The 16,049-nt window shown below is 39.1% G+C and overlaps 1 long non-coding RNA gene across 1 annotated transcript; it reads left to right on the forward strand.

Annotated features, from left to right (window-relative positions):
* Nucleotides 1-11,425: 11,425 nt before the first annotated feature.
* Nucleotides 11,426-15,654, forward strand: LOC132129405 (uncharacterized). The gene is made up of 3 exons (XR_009428511.1): nucleotides 11,426-11,678; nucleotides 12,070-12,135; nucleotides 15,304-15,654. It is a non-coding gene; the product is annotated as an uncharacterized LOC132129405 (long non-coding RNA).
* Nucleotides 15,655-16,049: the final 395 nt, after the last annotated feature.

A 16,049-nucleotide genomic window follows, 5' to 3' on the forward strand; every position in this document is an offset into this window, starting at 1 on the left:
TTGGTGTTAGACAACACGTTGCAGGACCTACTCATTGTCGAAATCATACTCTAGATTTAATACTGTCACATGGAATTGATGTTGATGGTGTTGAAATTATTCAGCCAAGTGATGATATCTCAGATCATTATTTAGTTCTGTGCAAAATTCATATAGCCAAAATTGTAAATTCTACTTCTTGTTACAAGTATGGAAGAACCATCACTTCTAACACAAAAGACTGCTTTTTAAGTTATCTTCCTGATGTAACCAAATTCCTTAGCATATCCAAAACCTCAGAACAACTTGATGATGTAACAGAAACTATGGACTCTCTCTTTTCTAGCACTTTAAATAAAGTTGCTCCTTTACGCTTAAGGAAGGTTAAGGAAAACAGTTTGACACCATGGTATAATGAGCATACTCGCACCCTAAAGAGAGCAGCCCGAAAAATGGAGCGCAGCTGGAGGAAAACAAAACTAGAGGAATTTCGTATTGCTTGGCGGGAAAGTAACATATCCTACAGAAAAGCATTAAAAACTGCTAGATCCGATTACTTTTCTTCTCTTTTAGAAGAAAACAAACATAACCCCAGGTATTTATTCAATACAGTGGCTAAATTAACGAAAAATAAAGCCACAACAAGTGTTGACATTTCCCAACACCACAGCAGTAATGACTTTATGAACTACTTTACTTCTAAAATCGATACTATTAGAGATAAAATTGCAACCATTCAGCCGTCAGCTACAGCATCACATCAGACAGTGCACTACAGACCCCCTGAGGAACAGTTCCACTCATTCTCTACTATAGGAGAGGAAGAATTGTATAAACTTGTTAAATCATCTAAACCAACAACATGTATGTTAGACCCTATACCATCTAAGCTCCTAAAAGAGGTGCTTCCAGAAGTCATAGATCCTCTTCTGACTATAATTAATTCCTCATTGTCATTAGGATATGTCCCCAAAACCTTCGAACTGGCTGTTATTAAGCCTCTCATCAAAAAACCACAACTTGACCCCAAAGAACTAGTTAATTATAGACCAATCTCGAATCTCCCTTTTCTGTCCAAGATACTAGAAAAGGTGGTATCCTCTCAATTATATTCCTTCTTAGAGAAAAATGGTATATGTGAGGATTTCCAGTCTGGATTTAGACCGTATCATAGTACTGAGACTGCTCTCCTTAGAGTTACAAATGATCTGCTCTTATCATCTGATCGTGGGTGTATCTCTCTATTAGTTTTATTGGATCTTAGTGCTGCGTTTGACACAATTGACCACAACATTCTTTTGCATAGACTTGAAAACTTTGTTGGCATCAGTGGAAGTGCATTAGCATGGTTTAAATCGTACTTATATGACCGCCATCAGTTCGTAGCAGTAAATGAAGATGTATCCTATCGATCACAAGTGCAGTATGGAGTACCTCAAGGCTCAGTACTAGGGCCGCTACTCTTCACGCTTTATATGTTCCCCCTGGGAGATATCATCAGGAAACATGGTGTTAGCTTTCACTGTTATGCTGATGATACTCAGCTCTATATTTCTTCGCAGCCCGGTGAAACACACCAATTTGAAAAACTAATGGATTGCATAGTCGATATAAAAAACTGGATGACGAGTCATTTTTTACTGCTAAATTCTGAAAAAACAGAGGTGTTAATTATAGGACCTAAAAACTCCGCTTGTAATAACCTAGAACACTGTCTAAGACTTGATGGTTGCTCTGTCAATTCTTCGTCATCAGTTAGGAACCTAGGTGTGCTATTTGATCGCAATCTTTCCTTAGAAAGCCACGTTTCTAGCATTTGTAAAACTGCATTTTTCCATCTCAAAAATATATCTAAATTACGGCCTATGCTCTCAATGTCAAATGCAGAAATGTTAATCCATGCATTTATGACCTCAAGGTTAGATTATTGTAATGCTTTATTGGGTGGTTGTTCTGCACGCTTAGTAAACAAACTACAGCTAGTCCAAAATGCAGCAGCAAGAGTTCTTACTAGAACCACTGCACTGGCTCAACACTGCACTGGCTCCCTATCAAGCATCGCATAGATTTTAAAATATTGCTTATTACTTATAAAGCCCTGAATGGTTTAGCACCTCAGTATTTGAATGAGCTCCTTTTACATTATAATCCTCTACGTCCGCTACGTTCTCAATACTCAGGCAATTTGATAATACCTAGAATATCAAAATCAACTGCAGGCGGCAGATCCTTTTCCTATTTGGCGCCCAAACTCTGGAATAACCTACCTAACATTGTTCGGGAGGCAGACACACTCTTGCAGTTTAAATCTAGATTAAAGACCCATCTCTTTAACCTGGCATACACATAACATACTAATATGCTTTTATTATCCAAATCCGTTAAAGGATTTTTAGGCTGCATTAATTAGGTAAACCAGAACCGGAAACACTTCCCATAACACCCTATGTACTTGCTACATCATTAGAAGAATGGCATCTACGCTAATATTAGTCTGTTTCTCTCTTGTTCCGAGGTCACCGTGGCCACCAGATCCAGTCTGTGTCCAGATCAGAGGGTCACTGCAGTCACCCGGATCCAGTACGTAACCAGACCAGATGCTGGATCAGCACCTAGAAAGGACTTCTACATCCCTGAAAGACAGCGGAGACCAGGACAACTAGAGCCCCAGATACAGATCCCCTGTAAAGACCTTGTCTCAGAGGAGCACCAGGACAAGACCACAGGAAACAGATGATTCTTCTGCACAATCTGACTTTGCTGCAGCCTGGAATTGAACTACTGGTTTCGTCTGGTCACAGGAGAACTGGCCCCCCAACTGAGCCTGGTTTCTCCTAAGGTTTTTTTCTCCATTCTGTCACCGATGGAGTTTCGGTTCCTTGCCGCTATCGCCTCTGGCTTGCTAAGTTGGGGACACTTCATCTACAGCGATATCGTTGACTTGATTGCAAATAAATGCACAGACACTATTTAACTGAACAGAGATGACATAACTGAATCCAATGATGAACTGCCTTTAACTATCATTTTGCATTATTGACATTGTTTTCCTAATGAATGTTGTTCAGTTTCTTTGACGCAATGTATTTTGTTTAAAGCGCTATATAAATAAAGGTGACTTTGACTTTGACTTGCTGTTGTCTCTCTCTCTCTCATCACTTGCTGTTGTCTCTCTCTCTCATCACTTGCTGTTGTCTCTCTCTCTCTCATCACTTGCTGTTGTCTCTCTCTCATCACTTGCTGTTGTCTCTCTCATTTAAATTTTTTCTTTCTTGATTTTCTGGCAGAGAAGTCCTTAATGAGGCCGGAAAAATCCAATTTGCGCAGAACGTCATTTTCAATGGACATCAGAGACAGGTGATTGAGTCGGTTTTGGCCCATGGTGGATCTGAGTCTGTTTTTAATTAGTCCCAGTTTTGAAAAAGAGCGCTCCCCGCTGGCGTTGGTTACAGGTAAAGTCATAAATAGCCGGAGTGCTATGTCAACATTTGGAAACACTGATTGTAGTTTCCTTGCTCTTATAAATTGCAGTAGTGACCTTCCTGAGGTGTCCTCTTTTTCTTTGAGGAATTGTCCAATTTCGTCCACAAAATCCTCCTCTAGATCACCTGCATTTTTTTTCTGCAGATTTGCTGCTTCTATACGTAGATCTTGTAGGGGGATGGATGGGATCTCATTCAGAAACCCAAATGTCTGCTGAATTCCTTTGTAGGAGTGATACCTCCTATCCAGCTCGGCAACTAGACAATCTATGATGGCAATAAAAACAGCTGTTTTGAATTTTTCGCGGCCTGACCGCACATAGTCCGGTTCACTGGATTCATCCGCTTGTTTTGACAAAGATGGAGACATGTTTTTTGCATCACTCTCAAACTTGTCAAAATCTTCTCGGAGGCTGGCTACATAATCCCTCAACGAGCTGACCAAACTAACAGCATTGCATAAATCCAGGTCAACTCCCTGTAAAGCAGTACTAGTCTTGTGGAAACGCTGCAGTATGTTGTTCCACATATTACACAGAATGGCATTCTCTAGTTTGTCCATCTTCATATACAGTGTCCTGGCTTCATCCCGTGTAGTAAGACATTGAGTTGTGTCATTACTGATCTTTTGCAGTGACTCCTGGATTCTGGAATAATTCTGTTGCAGTGCTTTTGTCGCTTGCACGTGAGCTGACCATCTAGTGTCTGAAAGGCTTTTCAAAGTTTCGATCCTTTGGTTGTCATTTGGCAGTAAACCCGCTGTGATTGTATGCCAACGGGATGTGGATTTGGAGGAAAAATTAAAAAGTGTCTGCACTAAATTAAAAAATTCCTCCGTCTCAAGGCAGCAGTTAACACTATTAACACCCACTAAATTTAGTGTGTGTGCAGCGCACGGTACCCACTCGACTAATGGGTGTACTTGTTTGATACGAGCTTGTAGGCCACTGTAAACACCAGACATGTTGGCTGCATTGTCGTAACATTGGCCTCTGCAGTTACCGATATCAATGCCCATGTCCTGTAAAACACCAAGCACAGACTGGCAAAGCGACTCTCCTGTATGACTCTGGATTGGCAGAAACTTGTGATGCAGCCATCAGGTGTCACATATCGCATGATAAATGTGAGCTGGTCAGTGTGTGTAACGTCAGGAGTGGAATCAACACTGATCGAGAAGTACTTTGCCACTTTAATTTGACAGATGATCTCTGCGAGGACCTGTTCCCCCATCAGTTCAATAAATTCTAGACATGTTGTCGATGAGAGGTATGATGGAGTTCCCTTTCCAGCATTGCCATATTTTTCTATACGTGCTTTCAAAAAGGGATCAAACTCGCTGATAACTTCCAGCACACCCATAAAGTTCCCATTATCCGTTTTCCCAAAAACTTCACTATGTCCCCTAAGTGGTAGTCCTCGTTCTGCTAAAAACTTCACCACCGCAACCACCCTCTTTAAAACCTCGGTCCAATATTCGCATTCATTGTCAAATTGTTTTTTTAGTTGAATCTATACACCCACCATCTGCACAGCGTGTAACATACACGAGCATTGCCTTTCTGTGGCTCTCTGATGCCTCGTGTTCAGCTAGGCGGACAGCTGCATTTTTCCAGTCACTATAGCCTGCTGTCAATGCAGACTGAATATCACTGTCCCCAAATAATTTGCACGCAAAACAAAACACGGTGCCAGTTGAGGGGGAATAAAGCAGCCATTCTCTTGGCTGAGTTTCACCATTTGCCAGCTTTCTATTAAACAGGGTTTTGGAAAAGTATCTCTTTTGGTGTTTATGTTGTCTTTCAGAGGCAGCAACATCTGCGTCTTTGTTCTTGCAACTTTCATGTCCAATTTTAATCCAATATGCCCTCATGTCTTCATCAATTTTATCCCAACATGCAGGATCCGAGCTATAAGTAGGATTTGCGGCCTCTTTTTGTGGTCTCTCCTCCGCAGCAACAGGTGGAGGGGGGCCGCGAATTCCCTCCATCTCTGCCAGGGGCTCGACTGACCCATGAGCAGGTGAACTCTGTCTGCAGCATGGTGCTTCAGGTGGCTGAAGTGTCTGACTCAATCCCTCTGTCTCCCTACTATTAGAGTGAGATGGTTGTCTGGCTGCGGCCTTGTTGTGGAGGTCATCTTGACCGGTGGTGGTGTCTTTACATTTATCACTGATAATGTAAAAAAATAAATAAATAAATAAATAGAACCAGCCTTAAAAACCAACCTGTGTGTAATATGAATGTCATTGCAGTGTTTCCTTTAAGATTTGTTTTAGCAGTGGGGGCATTTTATTACCATATTCAATATTGTTGTATAGAATTGTAATAAAACTATACTATTTCTCATCCTATTTTATGGTACAACTGGTATTCCTAACAAATTAGGTCTAGGCCTAATAGCATATCATTGTGCAAATTTACTTAATTTATACCTAGTCCTAGGTCAGAGGTCATGAGGGCCAGAATACAACCAGCATCATCATCAAGAATGAAGAGGTGAACATAAAGATTGCGTCATTCACGTGCATATTAAATAGCCACATAATTGGTTTGTTTTGGTCTTGTACATCCATAAATGCTCCAGCAGATGATGGATAGTTTAGCCAACTGTTGATGATATTAATCATTGCTATATAAAACTAAATAAGCTATGTATTAATATTAATAATAAAAAATATAAAAATCCTCACCATCGGCATCGGCGTGTTCCACCTCTTTAGGTGACGGCTTACAAAAGAAATCTGTCAGGGTTCGTTTCATCTTCTCTCTAGCCGATCACACGCGTTGTTCAGGTTCGATAACACAGAACGAGCAGTGCGCGGTTTTTATGTTGCTAGGCAACCACCGAAACAGCTGTCCCGTCAGTCAAGTAAACGTCAAATCAGCCTTTTAAATTGCGCGCAGTAGTCAGCTCCCTAATATATTTTAGGTCGCACTCGCACAGATTTTATTTCAGGAGCATATGCGACCAAAATGGCTTTGATTTCGAGCATTGATGTTTCTTGTAATGTTAGCCATAGTTATTTATTTCTTGATTTTGGTGTCTGGGTTTCAAAGCCATCTCCCGCGGACGCGGTGACGTTTTTAAGCGCGAAGGGCACCAGCGCCTCTGCCTCGCGAGTGGATGATAGCCTAGCACCCGAATCGTCCCGCGAGCTGTTCGTTTAATAGTCGACTCGGAAGAAAGCGAACATTTTGACAAAAATAAAAAGCGAGGCAGAAGAAATTGCCATTGCGCACCGCCACAATAAAATAAACATAGAGGAAACACTGCATTGTGGAATAACTCCCCAAATTCCCTGAAATATTAACTTACCGATAACATGATGAGCTAGCTGCAGGCGTTTCAGCTTGCTCCGTTCCGGCAGTCTGCGGTGGATCTTGTCTTTGACTGGATGAAGATTCGGCAGCTTTGAAATATCCAGTCAATTTAGGATTTTTTTTCAATATATCGTGGTCCCGTTGTTCTCTTAACTTTAGTAATTTACGTTTTTGTGCTCCACTTTCATGCTTTCTTTCAGCCATTCTGCCACTATGTCCTCCAGCAATAGCAGTGACGTAAATGAAAATGATTGACATGATTTGACCAGCAGCAGCTGATTGGATAACCAATTCACATCTACCCAATCACCTGCTTGTTTTTTTTAATGTTTCTTATGGGCCAATTAGGGTCTTCTTTTGTTCGCGCCCTGACAGGCCTAGGCACACCCACTTTTCAACAGGCCAATCAAAAACTTTTCTTCAAAAAAAAAATTAATGTTCTAATTTTGTCAAGAATTATAAAAAATCGGCAATAAGCTCATAATTTTTGCTAAAATAGTCTAAATAATATAAAATAAAATATAAAATAATTTTAAAAAGCTGGTTATGTCTAACCTGTCTTTGATGTTTCTGCGCAAGTTCAGCAGACAGTGGTTCGGGTTTGTTCTGATCAGAGCTCGTGAGCGGAGAGCGCATTTCTGAATATTCCGCTTGCTCATTCCTCTCAGGGTCGCTCGCTCAACCCAGAATGGCCTGCAGGCTGCAAATATGTGAAATATGGGCTGCCTCCGACTAAAGTTTTTTCTAGTCGACAAGTAGTTGTTCATTTAAGCCATTCGTGGACAAATCGCCCCTTTTTATTAATTTAATTACTTAGCCTATATACCAGATAGATTAGCGTTTACATAATATAGCCGCACTCAAGCGCACGACCACAAGAAGACATGTATGAATTATTTATTAATAAACTGGTGTTTTCTGTGTCGCAGCAAAGATGAAGTTGATGATGCGGTCTCGCCATGAACGCCAGAGAGAAATGCACATTTCATATTACATATTCAGAGTGTAGGCTAGCCTATTTATTTTAGTTTTGAATATTTTCGTTTAAAAGTAGACATTTCAAACTTTCTATAATAGATATTATTTTCTATTTTTATATATTTCTCAAATCTGTGAAGCACAAGCTGAGTTTCGGCGCCCTCCAGTTCACATGCAATGCAAGTGATCGTGGTGGCGCCTTATTACACTGTCTGCTATATATTTGCTTGTTATTTAATAAATACAGGCAATTTGTTGATAAAACATTGATCAAAATTAAGATACAATTTATACAAAACGAAAATCTTGTAAAAAAGAGACTACAAAACAAAACTTAATGAAGTGGTCAAAATGTTTTACCCATGTCTCCAGACATATTGCACATCTCATGATGTATCATATCTTTCTCATGCTGCATGCTCACTTTCATAATCAACATTGATTAAATTAAAAAACATAATTACATCACATATTTTCCAACCCAGCCCTCGGCCCTGTTGCAACAGTCGTTGTTTAGGTACCTCAAACGCGCACGTACAGTCTCGGAGTCATCGCTGCAACCAGGAAATGAAGAGAGCTGAGATCCACATCATCACCTACATCTTCTTCTCTGCCACCCCAGGATGCTAGCGCGACCAGCGCCATTGCTAGGAGGGCGCCAGCGCCTCTGTCCTCAGCACCTCTGCCTCGCGAGTGGATGATAGCCCTGGCCCCTGAAGACGCCTAGCAATGGTTTAACCTTTAGTTAAGTCATACCTTAAGAGTCTTCGTAGCGTGCTAAGAGACAACGTTGTCGGGAAACGCTGCCCAGGAATGATGCGTAATGGAGATTCCAAAGCGCTCTTCTTTGGTCAGAACCATGGAGAGCGATCGCGGATAGGTCCTTCCTATGCACCGAATCTTTTTTACAATGCAACAAAATATTTAAAGAGCATCAAGCTATTAAAATCTATATATAGTCACAGATAATTTAACAGTATATTAGTCAGTATTTTTTATTAGGTTAAACAGTGATTAGATAACGTTTTTAAAACTGGAATCCCCCCCAAAAAATGTCTGGCCAATCCGAGGCCCCCTGAACACGTGGGGCCCCTAGGCTGCAGCCTATGTAAGCCTGTGCATTAATCCGCGCCAGCCTGTGTTATACTTTCCGCATGAGCAATCCGGATGCAGACACGGCCAGCGCGGATGCAGACTTCTTCAATTTATACTTCTGAGTGCGCAGGCTGATGGTCCGCTCTGCAATTGCCCATAATTATTGCACATCTGACTGTCTTTATATTATTTCACTGACGGATTGCACAGGTTCGAGTAGCAATGAGCTTCTTCACTCTGCCTGCACATGTGCAATTTTGCTTTTGAAGCCTACTGACCACGCGCACCTGTCCGCGCGATCGTCTGCTCATGAGCCTCGGCACTCACTCTCCAATGACGATAAGGATTGTTACATAGTGTATGGTGTTTCCATTTATCTGAACCTCTTCAAGTGAGTTGCGGGGCAAAAAAAACAAACAAACGAAAATCCAGCACTTCTCCTTCAATACTGATAACTGCGACTATTCACAGTTTGTACATGTTCATTCGCTGGCATTTTTTGAATTTCTTTTTTTTCTCCCTTAAAAAACAAATGTGTCCATTCTGATGGGCAATTTTACCTTAAAGGCAATTTACCTAATGGCTGTTGATGACTAGCCTATTTGAATTGAATTCTGCAAAAGTGCGCGCTTGTATGTGTTCGTTAAATGCTTATGCTAGTGCTCATGTCTGAAAATAATATATGAAGAAAAAAAATCACATAAAAACATTAGGATATAGCTTATATTTCATTAGTAACATAATTTTTTTTTAATTGATGTAAATAATAAAATTTTAGAAAATTAATAATATATATAAATATATAAATATATAATATAATAATAAAAAATATTCAGCATGTGGTTCGGGCCTCATTTGAATTCGTCACGGGCTACGAGTAGAGAACCACTGCTTTATTTCAAACATTTTTAAATCGACCACAGCTGAGTTTTGCGGGAGGCTGATCTGCGCCAGATCGCGTGAAGTGAATGTAATGAACAAAGTCATTTTCAGATGCAATGAAAATAAAAAAAACATGGATAACCTAGATTAGTCCCAGGCTCTGTTCTGAAGTAAAATAATTATAATTACTGTTAACCAAGAGTAACACATTTTTAACACATTTTAACGGATTAATCGCCTATTTTCATTTGCTGAATGTTTTCTTTATTTTTTAAACACGCTAAAAATTAAATAAAGTTTGTCAGAGGAAAAAAAATGTTATAGGTTTCATTTTAACGGATCAATCACCTATTTTCGTTTGCTGCATGTTTTTTTTTAAACACGCTAAAAAATAAATCAGAGTTTGTGAGAGGAAAAAAATAGGCTATAAGAAAATATTTTACAACAAATCCTTTAAATTTAACAAATTTATCAGAACAAAACAATAATTAAAAATATATAATTCTAATGGATAAATATAATTGCAGTATATAATAATATAGGCTTAGTAATAAAAAAAAAATAATAATAATAATAATAATTTAAAGCTAAGCATAAGGTAAGGTTTGGCTTTCTCAATCGGGAGAAATCAAACGTTTCCATATTTGTGATGTTGCCCATTTGAAGCTTAACTATTATTCATGAGGTAAATAGGCTGTGTGCGTTTCAGTATCGAGCAAAAAAAAAATCATAATTAACAATGTCAAAGTGCTCACGCCGAATGTCTGGTGAACGACTGCTGTTTCCAGTGAATATGTGCGCGAGGCACCAGCACGCTCAAACAGCTGAAACAAATAATACTTAATTTTTGGTCACACATAAGGCATAATTCAAAAATGCTGGTAGTTTGAAAAATCAAGAATAATAACAGAATTAATACTAATTATTGCTAAATGCTGGACCGTTCCCATTTCGCTCTGCATATGGAACCTGAAGATTTTTTTAAACCAAGAATGAACCGAAATGAAAATGATATTAAAACATTTAGCTCATATATATATAGGCCTTATATTTATTTACTGTTTAACAAAAATAGCATGCATATGATCCTTTGTGTTAAGGTCTTCTTTTAATTTTTGTTTAGTAGACTGTAGCCTATTCTACATTTAAAAAATTAACAAATTGTAAAAAAAATTATGTTTTTTTTTTAAATGTTACAATGTTATATCATAATGTTATTGTTGTTTTACTTCCTTCTTTTATCTCATTTTACAGTTACATTCATTTCGCAATCCGTCCCTTTGCGCCACCTGGCGGTAGTTTCGCGAATGATTTTAACACGCGACTGAATTACAGTTACCGTACACGCGGCGGTAAGCCCCAGATAGGATGGCCACCTACTGTAGGTATGCGCACCGTGTGTAGGTTGGTAAGACCACAGTCTAAAGAGTCTTTGGCACAGGATTCTTTGAATTTATAAAGAACTTGTCTGACTCCTTGGCGATTTGTATCGCTCTGAAATGCATTAGCGTCTCGTAGAATTGCTGCACTTGAGATTGAAAACCTATGTAAAGCTCCTCCATCAGTGTGTCATCAGTCAGTTTGGTATTGAGAGGTGTAACAGTTTCATCAGTCTCACTGACGTTTTGGTAGGAGATTGTGTATACTGCGAGGTGTTGGTCCTCTGTCAGTTCCATTCTGCACACCTGGGCTGCGTCCGAAATCGCATACTTCCATACTATATGGTAGGCGAAAAACAGTATGTGAAGCAAGTAGTATGTCCGAATTCTTAGTATTCGAAAAACAGTAGGCGAGATGTACCCGGATGGCCTACTACTTCCGCCCGAATTCCGTAGCATGCATAGGATGGACACTACTCTATCCCATGAGGCCACGGGAGAGGACTCGTCATACTCATATTCGAAAATAACGGAAAATCGTGACGCAGCTGTTTTGAAGTGTAAGTACCTTATGGATAAACGCTGTTCATTGTGGTTAAAGTGTACTTGTTTAACATAATCCAAGTAAACGACTGACTTGTTAAAGTTTTACACATTGTAAACTGATGAGACTATTTTGTAAATTGAGTTTAAAAATATGTTTAATAATCATTATCGATCAGAGGCTGTGCCTCAGCTTGTTAAGGCTGCTTTCTACAGATGAGCCGTTAAGTAATTTAATGATATAAAGTTACAAAATTTAAGTAATTGAAACGAGTTAATTTACATTTTACTAGTTTTGATATTTTGATACAAATTGTTGGATAACTTACATGGCAAACTATTGTTAATAAGTGACTCAGTTTGATCATAAATCATCAGTAATATGTAAATCCTGTTCTGGTGTTTCAGGGAGTGATGAACACACTCTTGTTCTCATCCACTGATGAAACCCTACTCACTGGAAAGCATAATTCAGTAAGTATATAAATGAAAATTAATCTTAACTACACACACTCTTTACATGTATTTATGTTAGGATCATCACTGATTTATGCTGTTTTTTTATTATAATATTAATTTCCAGGTATTTCCAGTTGCTATTTTGTCAGTTGCAAAGTGCTTAATAGCAAATAACTTTTGAAGCACTTGTGTGCACAATGATTTTGTAGCAGTTTCCAGTTGTTTTTAAACAAGCAACATCTTAACATCTGAAAAATTTTGTCTTGAGAATGGGTGCCACACTACCCATATACCAGGTCACATTTAAAATTATCTTTATTTATTTATTTATTTTTCATTTCTACATGGATAAGAGCATAAAGCTTCAGACAAAACCACATTAACATTTTCGTAAAGTAGTATAATAGAGCTTAAAGTAACACCAAAAGGGAATTTCTTAAGACGTTTTTATAATAATGTCAGGAAAATAAACTTCAGCAGCTTCAGTTTAGTAACTGTATGTGTACAAGATGAGGACTTTAAATTTGGGTATCAAAAATGAGTGAAAAACAGTGGAAATCTAAAATTTACCCCAGGGATAAAGTAATACATATTGTAAAATTAAACTTGATGTAAATATGTTGGTATGATATGTTATGTGATATGTTACTAGATTTTCAAATAACTGTAATATGAATTCCTGGTTATGAGTGTAATATATTAATGTATATATATGAATACACACACATTTAAATTTAAATATTTACATGTGTATTTATACATATTTATGTGATTTATAGTATATATATTTAAATGTATATTTCTTAAATAACTAATATATGTATATCTTGATTTGACAGTCTTAAAATTACCTTCATAACTTACAGAAGCTTAAACAATAGCAATATGAGAACATGAACAGATTTGCAGAGTCTTAACCTGTTCAATTGTCTACAGGTAATCCTGCTCTTGAAGAGCTGCACACAGGCTGTTATTAAGCCTCTCATCAAAAAAACACAACTTGACCCCAAATAACTAGTTAATTATAGACCAATCTCGAATCTCCCTTTTCTGTCCAAGATACTAGAAAAGGTGGTATCCTCACAATTATACTCCTTCTTAGAGAAAAATGGTATATGTGAGGATTTCCAGTCAGGATTTAGACCGTATCCTTGTACTGAGACTGCTCTCCTTAGAGTTACAAATGATCTGCTCTTATCATCTCTCTATTAGTTTTATTGGATCTTAGTGCTGCGTTTGACACAATTGACCACAACATTCTTTTGCATAGACTTGAACACTTTGTTGGCATCAGTGGAAGTGCATTAGCATGGTTTAAATCGTACTTATATGACCGCCATCAGTTCGTAGCAGTGAATGAAGATGTATCATATCGATCACAAGTGCAGTATGGAGTACCTCAAGGCTCAGTACTAGGGCCGCTACTCTTCACGCTTTATATGTTACCCTTGGGAGATATCATCAGGAAACATGGTGTTAGCTTTCACTGTTATGCTAATGATACTCAGCTCTATATTTCTTCGCGGCCCGGTGAAACACACCAATTTGAAAAACTAATGGAATACATTGTCGATATAAAAAACTGGATGACGAGTAATTTCTTACTGCTAAATTCTGAAAAAACAGAGGTGTTAATTATAGGAACTAAAAACTCCGCTTGTAATAACCTAGAACACTGTCTAAGACTTGATGGTTGCTCTGTCAATTCTTCGTCATCAGTTAGGAACCTAGGTGTGCTATTTGATCGCAATCTTTCCTTAGAAAGCCACGTTTCTAGCATTTGTAAAACTGCATTTTTCCATCTCAAAAATATATCTAAATTACGGCCTATGCTCTCAATGTCAAATGCAGAAATGTTAATCCATGCATTTATGACCTCAAGGTTAGATTATTGTAATGCTTTATTGGGTGGTTGTTCTGCATGCTTAGTAAACAAACTACAGCTAGTCCAAAATGCAGCAGCAAGAGTTCTTACTAGAACCAGGAAGTATGACCATATTAGCCCGGTCCTGTCAACACTGCACTGGCTCCCTATCAAACATCGTATAGATTTTAAAATATTGCTTAGTACTTATAAAGCCCTGAATGGTTTAGCACCTCAGTATTTGAATGAGCTCCTTTTACATTATAATCCTCTACGTCCGCTACGTTCTCAAAACTCAGGCAACTTGATAATACCTAGAATATCAAAATCAACTGCGGGCGGCAGATCCTTTTCCTATTTGGCGCCTAAACTCTGGAATAACCTACCTAACATTGTTCGGGAGGCTGACACACTCTTGCAGTTTAAATCTAGATTAAAGACCCATCTCTTTAACCTGGCTTACACATAACATACTAATATGCTTTTAATATCCAAATCCGTTAAAGGATTTTTAGGCTGCATTAATTAGGTAAACCGGAAACCGGAAACAATTCCCATAACATAATGTACTTGCTACATCATTAGAAGAATGGCATCTACGCTAATATTTGTCTGTTTCTCTCTTATTCCGAGGTCACCGTAGCCACCAGATCCAGTCTGTATCCAGATCAGAGGGTCACTGCAGTCACCCGGATCCAGTACGTATCCAGACCAGATGGTGGATCAGCACCTAGAAAGGACCTCTATTGCCCTGAAAGACAGCGGAGACCAGGACAACTAGAGCCCCAGATACAGATCCCCTGTAAAGACCTTGTCTCAGAGGACCACCAGGACAAGACCACAGGAAACAGATGATTCTTCTGCACAATCTGATTTTGCTGCAGCCTGGAATTGAACTACTGGTTTCGTCTGGTCAGAGGAGAACTGGCCCCCCAACTGAGCCTGGTTTCTCCCAAGGTTTTTTTCTCCATTCTGTCACCGATGGAGTTTCGGTTCCTTACCGCTGTCGCCTCTGGCTTGCTTAGTTGGGGTCACTTCATCTAAAGCGATATCGTTGACTTGATTGCAAATAAATGCACAGACACTATTTAACTGAACAGAGATGACATCACTGAATTCAATGATGAACTGCCTTTAACTATCATTTTGCATTATTGACACACTGTTTTCCTAATGAATGTTGTTCAGTTGCTTTGACGCAATGTATTTTGTTTAAAGCGCTATATAAATAAAGGTGACTTGACTTGACTTGACACAGCTGTGGTCAGATTGTCCCACACATGCTCTCCTGTGCTGACTTCTGTGTTTTGGGGTTCCAGTGTATCATCGTCATGATCTTCCACAACTTCTGGATCAACAATGTCTCCATTCAAAAGACGGAGGTTGTGGAGCACTGCACAGCATGCAGCAACATCTGGCACAAAGGCAGGACTCACTTCCAGGGCCTTGAAGAAGAAGAAGATGGAGCACAGCTTGTCTTCAGCATCCCGAAGGCTCTCTCAACAATGTTCTGTGCACGAGCATCATTGGTGTTGAATCAAAGCTGTGCAGGATTCTGTTCAGACTCTCTGTATGCTGTGATGAGGCAGATGTGTGCACTCAAACAAGGATACCCACCATCTCCCAGGATGTGTTTTCCTGCAGTTGGATACAGGCCTCCAGTATAAATAGAGCTGTTCTTCAGCACCCTTGCATCATACACAGACCCGGGATACTCATCAAAGATATCAAGGTACTTCTCCTGGTGGTGACCTGCAGCTGAACAGAATGAAACCGCTTCCTGTTGAAATAACATTGAGCTTCACTTGCTGGAGGTTCAGTTTATATGTGACAGCCATCTATTGTTCCAGTTACCTGAAGAAAAACTGCTTCCACTGCCTGTCATCTGTGGTGAAGAAGGCAGTATGCGATTTTGGATGCAGCCCTGGTCTTTGGTCACCGACATGACAGATGTGATGGCAACGAATTTGAAGGGTGCAGTGAACAATGTGTTGTCTGTACTCCCTTCGTGTATCAGTGCAGGTGGAATGGACCCAATGATAAGTAGTACAAGTTCAAAGTCATT

The sequence above is a fragment of the Carassius carassius genome, chromosome 4 (genome assembly GCF_963082965.1).
Source record: "Carassius carassius chromosome 4, fCarCar2.1, whole genome shotgun sequence".
In the NCBI taxonomy this organism is placed as follows: domain Eukaryota; kingdom Metazoa; phylum Chordata; class Actinopteri; order Cypriniformes; family Cyprinidae; genus Carassius; species Carassius carassius.